Source organism: Sinocyclocheilus anshuiensis, unplaced genomic scaffold, assembly GCF_001515605.1.
Source record: "Sinocyclocheilus anshuiensis isolate Anshui unplaced genomic scaffold, SAMN03320099.WGS_v1.1 scaffold93, whole genome shotgun sequence".
NCBI lineage: Eukaryota > Metazoa > Chordata > Actinopteri > Cypriniformes > Cyprinidae > Sinocyclocheilus > Sinocyclocheilus anshuiensis.
The window spans coordinates 1,285,202-1,300,097 of record NW_015539852.1 but is presented as its reverse complement, the minus strand read 5'-3'; positions in this window follow the sequence as shown (position 1 = coordinate 1,300,097).

Genomic DNA, 14,896 nt, shown 5'->3' with positions numbered 1-14,896 from the left:
TTGCACACAGTGCAAACACATTGGGACAGTCCAATTAGTTTGATTCAGTATTTGCATACATGCTGTTCACCTGGCAGCACTATTATGGAGTCCAAAGCTTACAAATATGTCATGCCACCCCCCCCTCACGGCCTCATTTTATTTGTACCCCTTCAATTATACACATTTACCTATTTGCCCACATAATAAAGCTGTACTGAGTTTCAGTGCATTTTATTACTCTGTATAGCTACTGTAAAAAAAAAAGGTAGGATTTTCACAATTTTCACTCAGAATCCTGACTGACAGAGGAGGAGTTGGGGATGGAGGAGGGTTATTAGCTATTGAGCAATGCGAAAACTGCTGATAATACTGAGGGACCTTATATATGAATGCTTAGATAGGTGTCGTATTCCTATAGGTAGATGGGGATCAGCTGAGAGTCAGCTGATGCGAGCTTGACTAACGTGATCTGTCAGAACTAACGCTTGCGCTTGATTTTCATTACAGATGTTATTGATTTTATCAATTAGTCTCCCCAACTCTATTCTATATGTGGTTTCGGGGCTATTACTTGAATCCACAGTCCCGAAGACCCATCATGCCTTAGTGGACTCCTCTTGTTAAAAGGCATGGGACAATGTTCCTGGATGTTTCCCAGATGACACCCTTTTGTGGTGTTGTCCCTCTTCATACACACAAAAAGGTGGCTTCATCAAGGATGCAGTGGTTGAAGCAATTGACCTACAACATTTCAGAGAGAAAGAGACTGTTTGAGAGTGAGACTGAGGCGAAAAAGGACAGAAATCAGTTGGAGGATTAAACTGTAATCCTCAGGGACAGCGAGATGCGGTCAGACTGATGAGAGAATCGTGCTGGGGGACGGGATGGGGAACAGCTTTAGCAGCTGATGGGCAGTGGTGTGTCCCACTGACATCTGTTTGATCCAGTGAATGTTCAGATCAACCTAACTGCTCCTCAAGCAGATGTGTGAATAGCTAGACTACTGCAGATCGGTGGCCTGCCAAGAAAAAGAAAGAAGATGGTGAAGAATGAGCTATAGAGCTGTGAGACTTTCTCAGTCCCAATAACAGGTGTTTGATTAATTCCCTCCCCAACCAATTGAGTCAGTATAACCAAAGACGTGATTTTCGTTGTGTGTAGAGCACTGTGACTAGGTATGATGGAGCAGGAAATGCTGGTTTGGACATAACCGGGCTCTGTTTTGTCATTCGGACAGCAATCCTAATCCAGGATGATTTACATAACATTCAAATTTGTAATCAAATCCTGATGGCAGCCAAGGGAAGCAGGTTAAATGAGATTTCTCCTGGGGGACGGCAGATGTCAGTCATCTGGAATTTGGGGCAGTAGTAGCGCTGGAGATTTTTGAAGAGAGAGATACGCATTCTGAAGCCTTCCATGGTGTTCCGTATTAAACATTAATGCTGGAGGACGGGATGAGTGGACCTATCCCTTTATGCAGACATCAAACCTCCCTTTGAGCTTAAATTGGAATTTGAGAACTGCTAGGAACGTAGAACTCCCTCAGTCACACCACCTCTCTGTGTGCGGCTAGTGCATGTGTGTGTGCTTGTGAGAGAGCAAACTGCAGACCGGATATCCCCATACAGAAGGGCCAAAAATAGCATGGTCTTCATCATCTGCGCAGGGTGAAGCACATTTGAGCCTTTCCTGTACCAAAAGTGCCCCGTCAGCATTTCGAACAAACCTCATGTTCTATAGAATGAATCAATCTGCCTATCAATTAACTCTCGCATGCAACTCTAGAAGCGTCCACTTCTTGTCGACAACATCAAATGATATAGTTGACAAGGACACATGACATTGCCATAACTACAGCCAGCAGTGAAACTAACAGGGGACCGTCCGTCTCACAGTGAGGGACTTTCTGTGGTCTCTGCTGTGCCTGCAGTGTTTTATTTCCACATTAATTGAGTCTATTTACATCAGCAGCCCTTACCCTGCTGCTCAGGTTACCTGTAATGACACACCTGGATAGGAACTTGAGAGCTCAACCCGATCATCTCACTTCCCTGATCTCTGATCAGTTTACAGACACTGTGGCTCCATTTCCCGTTCCATCATGAATCAAATCAGAACACTGGAAAAAACTTTTCTTTCTGTCTGTCTGTCTGTTTCTTTCTTTCTATAGAATGAAAGATTTCAACGTCTCAACTCCTGTTAAAGTCAACATAAAACTGCTTTTCCAACCAATTTAGCATCTGTAATGTGATACATTTACAAGTGAAACAGGGTGAGGAACATATATGGATTGGGATCTGATTTTATTCATCAGAAATTGAATGAAAATTGGGCGCTGAGGAATTCTCCTCTCTTGAAACACCACCAGAACCCACTTTAAAATATATTGTTTTTAGCCTGAAGGTCAGGTTCACCCTTAAGATCCCAATGTTTCTTTTTCACATCGATTGTGATTTTCTAGTAGCAGTGACCTCTACATGAAATTTCTACAAAACCACAATGGCTAAATATTTAGATATTGGTTAACATTAACCAAAAGACCAGACCAACTGAAAAAATGTGCCTTTAGTTTCGCAAAACTGCAAAAACTTACCTGTTACAAACATTTCACTGCAATTTCCAGCTGAAATGAACATAATTATGATCTCAAGGGCAGGTGAACAGCTAATGAACAGTTAATACAATGTTTTGTGCGGTTCCTTGCGCAATAATACTATGTTATGATCATAAAACATTCTTACCATAGTGTCTGATTTGTAAACTAATATATTTTAGTGGTTGTTTCACATAATCAGATCCATATGTATGGCTTTTCCGATATAGCAAACTTGCTCATTAGCTCACCTGGTACAGCATTGAACTTATGATAAAGAGTTCTCGTGTATGAGTCCTGTGAAACACAAATCACGATAAAAGTGCACAAAAGCTTGTAAGCAGGCAAAAATGGCATGGTTGCTTCAGAAAATATGTATTTATCGCACATTTGCTTTGTTAACTCTATAGGTTTAAGGTAGAGTTTAGGTGGTACATTATTTTCCAAATGCAATAGAGTATTAAACTTTAAGCGCAACTCACAGGACATATCATTTCTGAACTGCCCCAATACAACAACAGATTCATGTTCATCTGTTTTGAATAAAAAATTACAAATATCAACCTTTTTTCATATAAATTGTGCACGATGAGCCAAGGAAAATATGTTAAGTAAAGTAGTGTAAATATTGATTTCATGTTGACTTTGAAGACAGGAGGAAACCAATCAGAGCCCCACAACATTTCCCAAATACCGACCTGTCGACATGCTAGCAAAGAATGAAGAATAGACCAAGACAGGATGTGAGCGCAGTCATGGAGACAACCGCTTCCAGCTAAATACACAGTACATGAAGTCTCATATTTTTGTGTTGCAACTCACTCACCCAGTGGCTATATTGGTGCCTGTGGATTTAGGGACCACGCAATCTTGGGAAAGATATGTCAGCTATATCCGGCCTCTCTACAGCACACACACAGCCATCCAAATTGAATTTGCATTACTGCAAAGAATCATTAACTCATTACAATGTATCCCATCTTTAAAATTAAGTTCCTTCTACACACCAGGCAGCCATTGACACGCATCATAACAAAACCCCCAATAGACTGAATCAGTCAGCCTCTCTCCTCCACACCTCTCCATGCCTAAGGGCAAGTAAAAGGAGGGAAAAAATAAGTTTTCAATAATTAAAACCCAGCAGGAATGATCTATTTTAATTTCAGGGGAGAACTAACTCTGATAAGCAAACACATGCTGGGCTGCTACATTGCCTGGCCCAATTAATCATTACACTGCAACAGAATTCAATATTCTTGTCAGGAAGTATTTGCTAGCTAGCTGAGTTAATAGAGCTCTTTCTCATTTCTTTGCCGATACACTGCATACTGCAGGAATATTGACAGTATATTAGCACACCACAGCATCAAACACGAGGAGCAATGCTGGTTCTGCCAGAGTAAGTAAGTTGATTTATGTTTTGCTTTAAGTTGTTTTTGTATGATTTTGATTAATGATATTTAAAGCGTTTCTTCATCCGAAAATGACATTTTATCATTGTTAACTCACTCTCATGCCATTCCAAACCTATGATTTGTACTTCCATGGAAATTACACTGCAACAGAATTCAATATTCTTGTCAGGAAGTATTTGCTAGCTAGCTGAGTTAATAGAGCTCTTTCTCATTTCTTTGCCGATACACTGCATACTGCAGGAATATTGACAGTATATTAGCACACCACAGCATCAAACACGAGGAGCAATGCTGGTTCTGCCAGAGTAAGTAAGTTGATTTATGTTTTGCTTTAAGTTGTTTTTGTATGATTTTGATTAATGATATTTAAAGCGTTTCTTCATCCGAAAATGACATTTTATCATTGTTAACTCACTCTCATGCCATTCCAAACCTATGATTTGTACTTCCATGGAAAAAAAAAAAAAAAAAAAAGTTTACCAGAATGTTTGATGTAAACAGTGACAGTAAAACTATTAAACTTTAAAAAAAAAATTCATTGCATGGAAAAGATAATATAAAAATTACAGAAATAAAAATATTCTGCCAAGATTCTTAAGAATATTTTCAGTGAATACAGCTTAAAGGTCTGTTTTAAGCACAGTGTCATTATTGCTAAATAAAAATAAAACTTAAAATTGTTTTTATTAACTGAAATAAAAAAATACAAATAAAATAAAACTTAAATGAAAAAGAGAAATGTTGCTTTGGCATCTAACTGAAATAAAATTAAATGAGCTAAACAAATTAAAAAGAAAATCTAATGAAAATTACAAACAAATTAAAATGTGAATATGAAAATATAAAAATCTTATAAGTACTATATACTGTAAGTACTATGATAACATATAAGTAGAATTATAAAAGCTAAAAAAATACTAAAACAACATTGCAAAAATGTCTGAAAATTAGTACCTTTCAGAAGACTTTGAGTATTTATTTATTTATTTATTTATTTATGCACCAAACTGATTTAGACCCTATTATAACAAAACAAGCGCTTTGGACCTTTGTTTTCCATGGAAGAAATAGGGTTGGAACACCAGGTACTGAGGAAACAGTGAACACGCATATAAGTTCCTTTGTCGCTGGTACATACAGTCCATTCTGAATGCCACAGGACTGCCATAGCCTAAGGAGACAAGTTCAAGACAAACAGAGCAAGGTTAATGAATGACCTCTAAAGTACATGACAAAGCTTCAGACCTCATTTAAAAAAACATGTGCTGTTGGCTAGGCCTGAGTCATGTTCTCTTGTGACAGCAGTGTACAGTACAGTCCTCAGTGATCAAATAGGATGGAAGAGGAATGGCCGGTCTAATCATAAAGAGAGAAAGGATCAGTGCCTCCAGTCTTGCCTGCTGAATATGGAGCAGCTGCCTCTGACTAGAAACGTAATGGACTCTGCTGAAATGCATCCTGTGATACATATTTCAAAATACACCTACGACAAAAAATATGAACATAAACCAAGATCTTTAACCCTCATGCTCTGCTGACTTTGCTATTTTTTGTAAGTTTGAGGTTCCAGATACCTAATCAAAACCAAGGAGAAAGACATTACTGAAGTTGTATTCCTCTATTTTGTACAACATAAAAGGCAAGCACTTTTTACTGGTATCCATTCTAGTAACATTGTTCTCTTCTGGGTAGAAAAAAAAAATCTGAAGCAGAAGTAAACATTAAACAACTTGAACACAAATGAAGCATGTTATCAAGTCATTATATCTTTAAAACCTTTGGTACATAAGGTTCAGAGATTGGTACCAATTCCAGAATTGCTAATTGGGTGATTCTCTCATTAAGCAAAAATATTTATTCGGGGAAAGAAATGTAGACCATTTTCTGATTAAAATGCTACTAGTGCTGAATTAAAAAATGCCTCTTGTGTGAGCATAAAGGGATACTTAGTAAACATTTTGAAATGATACATATTTCAAAATACACCTACGACAAAAAATATGAACATAAACCAAGATCTTTAACCCTCATGCTCTGCTGACTTTGCTATTTTTTGTAAGTTTGAGGTTCCAGATACCTAATCAAAACCAAGGAGAAAGACATTACTGAAGTTGTATTCCTCTATTTTGTACAACATAAAAGGCAAGCACTTTTTACTGGTATCCATTCTAGTAACATTGTTCTCTTCTGGGTAGAAAAAAAAAATCTGAAGCAGAAGTAAACATTAAACAACTTGAACACAAATGAAGCATGTTATCAAGTCATTATATCTTTAAAACCTTTGGTACATAAGGTTCAGAGATTGGTACCAATTCCAGAATTGCTAATTGGGTGATTCTCTCATTAAGCAAAAATATTTATTCGGGGAAAGAAATGTAGACCATTTTCTGATTAAAATGCTACTAGTGCTGAATTAAAAAAAGCCTCGTGTGAGCATAAAGGGATACTTAGTAAACATTTTGAAACATCTCAGCTATGATTAGCTGATGTAATATAGCTGTGTTGTGAAACGTGTTTAGGATGACAATAAATGATAATGTCTTGTATTTGAGGTTCACTCTGGAGTGTAGCGGGCAGATTAATATGCTGATACAGACACAGAAAGACACATACACCTCTAGGGTACAGAACTCAGCAGCAAGCTCTCGGCATTCTTCCTAATCAAATACAGGTCAGCCTCCCTATGCTCTTTTCATCATGGGCCGTTCTCGCCTCCTTTGCTTTTAATCTCACACACACCCACATACACACTTGTTAAAGGAACAGTTCATCCAGAAAAGATTGTCATTATTTACTCACCCTCATGCCAAAACAAACTGCACACAACTTATTTCCTCAGTAGAATCCACAGTGTGACTTTCTGAAGAATATCTTGGTCATTATATATATTGAAAGTGGATGAGGACATGCTGTCATAAAATATATGCAGCTAGAAATATGCACATGAGTAATACATGTATTAAAATATGCACTTTGAAAAATGTGCATTTAAAAATCACAGTACAAACATTGCACATTTCAAAAATTTATTAATTTGAAACTAAATGACTAATTCTTGATTGTACAGAGACCCATATTTCTTTCCAGAAGAAATTCATAGAACAAAATTTTATTTCAATGGTTCTCACTCTGATTGCTGGTTGATAACATTGTTCAATGAAACCTGTTCTGACCTGTTACAAAATGCAAATCTAGCAATTATATCTTTGCTCATAAAAAAAGAACAAAAGTCTGCTACCATCCCATTTAAATATGCAAAAAGTTACTCAAAAGACCCATTTACTGCTCTTTATAGCAATTTTACATTTTATTTGATATGTATAGTAGGTTAAAACATAAAGAATATTTTTCATTGACCATGCAGCAGACTAAGAAAAAGAGAAAGTACCATTTGATCTCCCATTTCACTAATCACACTACACAGACCAGGACTATAAGCACTACCGTATGATTGAATTAAATTCTGTCTGAGCAAATAAATGCTGCTTTCCCATCAGGTGGGATGCTGCAGTATCATTACCCAATAGTTATTTCAAATGTGTTACTGCTGTACATCACAACCAAAGACACTGAAGGCAGTCCTTTTTGTTCTGATTACTGTTCTGGTAGTGGAGCATGAAGTAAACTCTGTAAATGGAAAATAACTTGAATCCACCGCTCTGGGTCTCAAAGGGCAGAACTGGAGAGCTTTTCCTAATCCATTGCTGATATGGTTATGGTGCATTCACCTCCACTCTCAACATAATTACCAATATCGAATGTAAAGATGGTCCATTTTGACGTCACAGCAGAGAGCCATAATGTATAGTGGACAGAAATGAGAACAACACATATGGTGAGAAGAGTAGATTCGCCTACAGATATTAAAGGGTGTAAACAAAGACACATATGGATGGTCAGAAACCACATAATATCCAGCTGCTGTCATGAGGCTATCCGAAAAACTGGAGAGAAAATAGTAAACAGAGAGAGAAAGATGGGGGGCTTTTAATGAGATCCTTCATTTCAAAAGCTCATTTTCTTCTTTTCTTTCTTCTGGTCTCATATTAATCCCTTCATTGGTATTCACAAAACAAACCAACAAATATAAAGAAACAAGGTTTATGAAAACAGTTGTTTATACTCTATATACTTTAACTCCTTTATGTAGTGTTGTATGAATAAAAAAACTCTATTATCTTGATTTTTTCCCCCCAAATTTTTTCCCCCTGATAGTTAACAATACATATCTTAAATTTAAATACCAAGAACCTATTACAATTTATTACACAGTTCTCAGAAATACATGACTCTGATTGGTTTCAGCAGTCAGACATGTTTGAATAATAACCTCTGTATTGTTTTGCACAAATATATGTATTTGTATAATCTTCTGACTTTGTATTAACCCTCAGCCTCTTTCCTCTCAAACAATAGTGTGATTTCAGCTTAAATCAATAATTCATGTGCATTTATTATTTGATAAGTGGCCATGGAATAATCCATATAATGTACACTCAAACAACAAAATAGATCCCTTTGGGACGATACCAGACCCTGTTGGAGTTTATTTTGTGATAATGACTGTCTGACTGAACATTATACCTTACTTACAAACACACATCATGATTCTACATGTTCAAAATGGAATACAATACACTTAGGAGTATTTAGAATATACATTTACTTCTTACTTACTTTGGTTGGTTATAAGTGACCACCTGTTGGACTCACTTGTGATCTTTCAGCAGTTACCAACAGCGACTGCAGCACTGTTCAGGTGTAGAATGGAGGGTCCAAACGCTTTCTCACATCCCACTGCTAATAAAAACCAAAGAAAGAGGAAAAATCAGAGATAGGACTTTGAAAGGTCACAACTTCAAAGGCTTTATGTTGGTGGTCACATCAATCTCCCCTTAGGTGTGGGAGAGCCTGAGTGTCACCATAGGTCAGCCTGTGATAAAACACTGGGTTTGTTTAATGCGTTTTCAGTGTTCACGCTGCACTGTGAAGAGGGTCAGGGACAGGTGAGAGGAAGTGGAAAAGAGAGGTGCTTACACAGAAGCCGCCCATCCCGTGATCAATTTCAGGAAGCTAGGAGAATGCTCCTGGTTTTTTATAATCATCTCTGGGCATTTATAAAAAAAAGTTTGCTATTGCTGAAGGCACTGCTCTGTCCATCATTACAAAGTACTAAATAACTCTGTAACTTCCTGACAGAACAGTTTTTAAACAGGGCAATAAAACCCGCTGTGGTGCCATCACACTGTCTGTGAGGGAGGAAGAGAGAAATGACAGATAGGCATAGGTACATACAGTGTATAATATAATGCATATACACTACATTTTAAAAGTTTGGGGTCAGTAATATGTAAAAAATACATAATATTTTTATTGAGCAAAGATGCATTAAAAAAGACACTGAGTAACAGCTGCTGAAAATTCAACTTTTCGTCACAGGAATACATTACAATATATTCAAATGGAATTTTTTAGATTTTAAATTGTAATTTTAAATTTTAATTGTTTTTACTGTATTTTTGATCAAATAAATGCAGCTTTGGTGAGCATATTGTACATGAGGCTCTGAATATTTCAGCACAATATTACAGAGTAGGATGACGTCTATAAAAATGCTTTCTCTCTCCAAAAATTGTTACTTTTCGTCTGCCGACCTGACCAGTGCTTAAAACTGCACGGAAACTTAACCCACAATGCTCAGGATCCTTTTCAATGATCTCAGTCTTTCCCAAGCTCAGATTCTCTTACACAGGACATTCATTATTTAAAATAAAAAAGGGGAGGGAGAAAGACAGAAGAAAAAGAAGGAAGGGGGAACAAACCACTAAAGATTTCATCCAATGTCACCAAAAGCAGAAGACTGAACCTAACGAACAATCTGCAAGTCAGGTCCACTGAGTTAACTGGATGTAGCATCAATTAGTCTGTGAATTTTTCAGGAGGTGTCCTGTTGATGGGATAGAAAATGAGCAAATGTAAGTCCTCTGAAAACTGTTTGGGTCTGGTCCAATGTCTGCAGGGCAAAAGGGGTTAAATTTCCGTTTAATCTTGGCAAGATTTTCACCTTCTCCGAAGAACTCTCCCCTCCTGTCTGGCCCAAAGAGGTCTGCAATACTTGTTGAAAACTATCTGTTAGCAGCATTCCTATTAATCTCAATGGCAGTTTGCAGTCAGCACCAGTCAGAATATACAGCTACGTTTGAAAGGCTGTCAATGGAAAACAGGCTTTTTGTCCGCATAATGAATTAGCCAAACCCTACCTGGACTGGTGAACACTTCAGCCGAGAAGAGTTTAAGAAGGGTGAATATATATAAAATTAAGAAATTATGCAAATGAGGCAAAGGCTCATAGTTTTTTTTTCTGTCTAAATGAAGTGAAGTCCCCTGCAATAGCCAGCATTTTGAAACAGACAAATCCTCAAATGCACATTTCCAGCTAGTGATTCTGCTATGCCTGCCAGAGTTGGATTTGTTGGAATTAATTGAAACCTAACTTTGTAGAAATGGTCTTGGTTTCTCATGACTGCATTTCTTCTCATTACTACATTGAACGAACATGTTCGTAAGTGCTTCGACTGAGGGCCAGTTTAGAGGTTCTGAGTACTCTGAGATTTTTACATGCTTCTTTGAATCTATTTCTGCTTAAAGGGGTTATATGATATGATTTCAAGTTTTCTTTTGTCTTTGGAGTGCCACAAGCTGTTCGTGCATATATAAGATCCATAAAATGTGGAAAAAACTAAAGTCTCAAACCCAAAGAGATATTCTTTAAAAAAGGTAAGACTCGTCTATGCCTTCTTAAAACGCCTCATTTAAACACGCCCCCACATGTCTATGTCACTGTGTTGGAAGATTTGCATAACACCACCCAAATGTTACGCAAAGAAAGAAGGCGTAACATTTATACTCGCTGTAGTATTGTTGCCGCCACCATGTCATGGAGATGCTGTGAGTTTCCAAATATAAGTAAGGTAAGGGGTGTAACATTTCCATCACACGTTTGATTTATTCAGCCAATCACAATGCACTGGATAGCTGGCCAATCAGAGCACACCGCACTTTTCAGAACAATGAGCTTTGTAAAAATTGATGCGTTTCAGAAAGGTGGGGCAGAGAGGAGGAACAATAATGTACAGTATGTGGAAAATAACGTGTTTTTGAACCTTAAACCGCGGCAAAGACTAAAGTCTCAAACCCAAAGAGATATTCTTTAAAAAAGGTAAGACTCGTCTATGCCTTCCTAAAACGCCTCATTTAAACACGCCCCCACATGTCTATGTCACTGTGTTGGAAGATTTGCATAACACCACCCAAATGTTACGCAAAGAAAGAAGGCGTAACATTTATACTCGCTGTAGTATTGTTGCCGCCACCATGTCATGGAGATGCTGTGAGTTTCCAAATATAAGTAAGGTAAGGGGTGTAACATTTCCATCACACGTTTGATTTATTCAGCCAATCACAATGCACTGGATAGCTGGCCAATCAGAGCACACCGCACTTTTCAGAACAATGAGCTTTGTAAAAATTGATGCGTTTCAGAAAGGTGGGGCAGAGAGGAGGAACAATAATGTACAGTATGTGGAAAATAACGTGTTTTTGAACCTTAAACCGCGTAAACACATTGCATTACTCCAAATACACAAAATAATGATATTTTTAGCTTCGTCATATGACCCCTTTAATGATGGATATATTTTGTTTTGGAGATTACCAAAGCTTGCCTGAAGTTTGAGGTCGCACAAGAGCCCTGCTGAAACTAAAGTGATGAATTCTATACCATGTAATGTGATTCCATTTCTATTTGAGACGGCAACATGAGAAGCAGTGAATATCAATGCTATAGAGAGAATTAAAGATAAAGCACCTCATAAGATATAAATAAATAATTAAATATACAGGAACAAGCAGAGCTATATAAAAGATTATACATTTGGTAACTTTATATCTGAAATGCTTACTAGCACGCTAGACGCTACCTGCGCAATGAGGTGCTCATGGTCACCTACAGCAGTGACAAGGAGGGTCCCATACTACGTTCTGTAATAGTTTTGACCCTGCTTAATTAGTCTGTGTGGGATTACTGCCCAGGGGATGGGCAATAATAATCACCAGGGGGAAGGTGGTTGGAGCAGGCCATGAGATAGACCAGGATGCCCTTGACGTCCCCTGCCATGGAATGAGAGTCATGCCTAACAATGGGGTCTACCCTGGGGGACACCATGTATAGCGATGTATGGCAAGGACACATTCAGGCAGCTATTCACCAAAGAGATGGATTTGAAATGAGGGTGCATAAGGAACAGGCATGGTAGAGGTGAGAGAGATGGGAGCAGTGATTGATAGAAGGAGATACAGCTCAGCAAGTGTGGATAGAAATAATGATTAGCCTCAGAGCTACATATATTTGCATTTCCTAGAGGCTGTGGCAATAGCATGAGCGCAGTGTCAATGCAGGCAAATGCAAGGGGCTTCAAGGACACTGGATTAATGCTATAACATTCACATGGAGAGGATACGCACGTCAGAACAATAAATGTGTGGCTGCGGTCCAATTCTAATAAATGTAAGGAAGTAGAACTAACATTAATTGAAATTCAAAGAAATTCATATAATTGTAATTTGTAACTAAAAAAACGGACGGACGGACGGACAGATAGATAGATAGATAGATAGATAGAATGATAGAATGATAGTGACAGATAGATGTGGAGGAACGAACGGACGGACGGATAGACAGATAGATAGAACAATAGACAGATAGACAGACAGACAGATAGATAAAATGATAGAACAATAGATAGAACGATAGATAGATAGAACAATAGAACGATAGAACGATAGATAGATAGATAGATAGATAGATAGATAGGTAGATAGATAGATAGATAGACAGAATGATAGAATGAGGATGGATGGATAGATAGCAGAGAGGTTAGTCATTATTCACATGCTTGACTAATTAATTACATCTTAATTTCACACTCTATTTAATGCAGCGGTGCAAGAAACTGTAATCATGGGCAACTTCTCCGATTGGACTGAAATATCATTGGTTTAATAAAATCCCTGCACTCGTTCATGTCTTTATATAAGCCTGCCTGGGAGCCGTTTGGAAATAGAGTGCTTGGTTCTGTTTCTGAAATCTCATTTTCTGTGATGTGAGGGAGGACACAGAGACACACGGGCCATTTCTGAGCTGGGAAACACCATGTCAGTGTGACTCCTAATGTCTCCTCTGCTCTCTGAACACTCTTCATGGCAGGTTAAGAGAGGTTGCGCTTGCCTGAAAAATATGTTAGCTAAAAGTATTACCAACATCTATAAAAATAGACGATGGTAAAAAAATATATAAAGAAAATAAATAAATTATGATTGATACTTCAGTTTAGATTATAGCACACAAAGAGCAGTATAGAAATTCTGCAAAATATCTATCTTGAGGATGAATGATGACAGAACCTTCCATTTTGAGTGAACTGTCCCTTTAAAAGCAAGGGGAGGGGTGTGGCCATAAACAAAAGTGATATTCCTGTGTCATAATCTCTCACAGATGCCTTCCTACCGTAGTTACGCTCCATTTCCAAAGCCTTTGCATGACTTTTTGCAATTCCCCAGTTGAACATTTTCTCTGGTGTGCCTATAGCATGGAAGAGAAGACAATGACAGTTATGATCTATATCAGTCATAGTAATATATGCCTCATCATTATGCTAAAAATATCGCACAAGCTTTCCCTTACATTCCTCCATTTAATATCGATATTCCCCGTTATTAAATGGAGGAATGTAAGGGAAAGCTTGTGCGCACCATAAACTTACAGTAGTAATTTAACATGGCTCATAATAACCTGTGAGCAGAAAATAGCTCCACTGCCAAACGGCCCGATTAGTGATTGTTTCATTTGAATCAACAGTAATGAGAAAAAAAGTTGTAATTGGTGGGAGAGAAACTGATATTGATTTAAATATGGTGTAGCACAGTGATTCCGGCTGAGATGGAGACTGCCCTCAATCAGATTGAGGGCTAATTGCTCGGGTAAAGGAGCCCGGGGGGCATTCACAGGAAGTCATTCAGGGAAGTCTGCGAGTGCAGCCACTCTGCTAATGGTTTGGAACAGCAGTAGCAGTGCACAGTATCAGCCGCAGTGACTGAGTCAGTTTGTTGGTCCTGTAGTTTGTCTGCAAGGCTGTGTGAGCTGACAGCCTGACTTTACACAGAAAAGAAAGAATGAAAGAAAGAAAAATCCAGAGGGAAGCAAAAATAATAAATAGCATGGCTAAAGCACTATAAAAAAATGTTAGCAATTTTAACAGAAAAAAAAAGAAAAATTTCTTCAGGAAAAAACAGGCAACTGTTTAACTGTAAGTTATCGTAACATATAGGGTAAAATATACTGTGTATTTAATTCAATAGGACAATACATTTACATTTTCTATAGTCAACATTTTTAATATTATAAGGAAAAGTAAAATTTAAATTTAAAATTTCAAAGAAATTATATTTATATATACACATTCAGAAAGGATGCATTAAACTGATCAAAAGTGACATCAAAGGGATTAATGTTTCAAATATTTGTATATTTCAAATAAATTTTGTTATTTTGAACGTTCTATACATAAAATAATTCTGAAAAAAGTATCATGTTTCCACAAAAATATTAAACAGCAAAAACTGTTTTCAACATTGAAAATAAGTAATATTAGTTTTTTTTATCACTTCTGTCAAAAGCATTATTTGAATGATTCCAAACTTTTGACTAGTAGTGTAAAATAAATAAAATTTTATAATAATTAAATTTTTACAATTTCATTTGAATTTTAAATTAAAATATATAACTTAAGCAAGTACATGGCTATGAAAATATGCAAAAAAGTACAATTTAAATTTAAAATGTCAA